This window comes from Hydra viridissima, unplaced genomic scaffold (genome assembly GCF_058129835.1).
Source record: "Hydra viridissima isolate aposymbiotic clone 2 unplaced genomic scaffold, HvirCarnegie_v1 scaffold_14, whole genome shotgun sequence".
Lineage (NCBI taxonomy): Eukaryota > Metazoa > Cnidaria > Hydrozoa > Anthoathecata > Hydridae > Hydra > Hydra viridissima.
Window position 1 is genome coordinate 10,545,114 of NW_028324313.1, and position 2,500 is coordinate 10,547,613.

A 2,500-nucleotide genomic window follows, 5' to 3' on the forward strand; every position below is an offset into this window, starting at 1 on the left:
CCGTTTTCGGTAAAAAAAAAAAAAAAAAAAAAAAGCACTTGTTTGTTTAAAAACACTTGTTCTGTTAAAAAAAAAACACTTGCTCACTGGAAAAAACACTTGTTCTGTTAAAAAAAAAACACTTGCTCACTGGAAAAAACACTTGTTCTGTTAAAAAAAAAACACTTGCTCACTGGAAAAAACACTTGTTCTGTTAAAAAAAAAACACTTGCTCACTGGAAAAAACACTTGTTCTGTTAAAAAAAAAACACTTGCTCACTGGAAAAAACACTTGTTCGGTTTAAGAAACGCTTGTTCGGTAAAAAAAAACTCTTGTCCGGTTAACCCTAACCCTAACGGTTAACAAATACCCCGCCGATTAATGAGTTACGCGGCTGCTTAGGAAGTCCTCGGTCGGTTATGAAAACACCCAACCGCTTAACCCTTTCATGCACCAATTATTTTTCTGTAACTAACATAACTCATAAAAAAACATCTACAAAATGACAGTGGAACTATGAAATGTTAAATTAGACTTTTTCTACAGCCTTTTTCAACTCTCATTTATAAAACAATATTGTTTTCAATCGGTTAGAATGCACCATTTGAATTGGGGAAGCTTAGCTTGATTTATTGTTATACAACAACCCAGCACATGAAATGGTTAAAGAAATACCCACCTGCCTAAGTATCCTTAAAAAAAAGTATCCTTAAAAAAAAATAAAACCCTCTGTCTCTTGAACATAAATGCAAAAATCATTTAAAAAAGCAAATTCATTTTCAAAAACGTTTAAAAAGTGTAAACCACTTATTAAAAGAAGACTTTACAAAATACTTCACTGCTATTTAAAAAATACTACACATCTATTTCAGAAATTCCATACCACACTACAAAATGAATTTCAAAAACATTTGTTTGTTTGCAAGACAGAAGTTTTCATTACAGAAGACGCTGAATCCATTTTAAAAAGATGCACAGTGAAAAATGCCTACTTTTTATTTTTTTCAAAGGCTCGGTCACTTTCAAAAACTGCAGTCCCTTTTAGAAAAAAAAGAAGTCTTTAATTAAGAAGCAAAAGGTCTCTTTAAAAAAGAAATACAAGTTTTCATTTTAAGAATGGTAGATGTGACTTAACCAACAATTTTAAGTCACATTTAAAGAAACACATTAAGTCGCTTTAAAATATATAATAAGTCACATTCAAGAAGCTTCATATCACTTTAAAAGGGCTTAAGCCACTTTAAAAGTCTCTTAAATGTCTAGCTCACTCACTCACTCACTCACTCACTCACTCACTCACTCACTCACTGCATGATCAAAGTCTTTTAAAAAGACTATTCATGTTTGAAAAGTGCTATTTCACTTTTGCTATTTCCAAATAAATAAAAAGTTTACATCACTCTCAAAAAATGCAAAGCTGCTTAAGAAGAAAAAGCTAGGTCACTTTTAAAAAAGATAACTTCATTTGTAAAAAGAACATCAAGGCGGTTAAGAGTTCTCTGCTCACCAAAACCAAAACAAAAGGCTAAGTCGCTTTAGAATGTAAAACCAACTGCAAACCATTTTAAAAGGGTTTAAAGCCAGTTTAAAAGTCTCACCAGAGATGTCCAGCTCACTGGAACAAAGTCTTTTAAAAAGATTATTCGCATCAGAAAACAGCTAGCTCACTTTCAAAAGTGTTGCTTTAGAAAGAAGCTAGTTCGCTTTTAGAAACAAAAACTTCATTTCTAAGATGAAAATCGATTAAGAGTTGTCTGCAAAACAAAACCAAAAGCTTATTTGATTTAAAGAAACAAAAAACGTTTAAATGGATCCAAATTGACATTGTGAAGTAGAGCAACTTTAGAAATACAACAAATCATATTTTTAAAATTTTGCCACTTTAAACGCAACCCTAACCCTAACCCTAACCCTAACGCTATATCATATTTAAAAAAGAGCCTAAGTCACTTTAAAAAGGTCACATCATTTAGACAACACGAAGCTGTTAGTCCAAACGACTTGCAGCATCACCATCACCATCATTGTCAGCAGCAGCAGCAGCAGCAGCAGCAGCAGCAGCAGACGGAGAAAAAAATGCAAATTCAAAAGGTCTTCCTAGGAAACTGTCTTCGAAATCAATCAGAAAATAACATCATCATTGCAAAACAAAACAAAAAACAAAAGGAGGTGTTTGCATTTAAAAAGCTCTCTCAAAAGACAAACGAATACGACTTACTCATTGATTGGTTGAAACTTGCTGCTAAGATGAGCTTCCTTTTGTTACATCACAGGGATGCATAACTGTACAGCCACAACATCTACCCAGCATTACCTCACTCAAAACTAACTAAACACTGTCTCATTCTTAGAAACGAAACATTCTTTAACTTAGCTTAGAGTAGGTAAGGTTAAATAGGTCTATTAAAAGAGAGCTGAAATTCTTAGCTCCCTGCTGATTGTTTTCTTCTATGCATTTCCTTCTTTTTCCAGCTCCTTTATAGTTTGGCTCCTTTATAGTTTGGCTTTATCAATGTAATG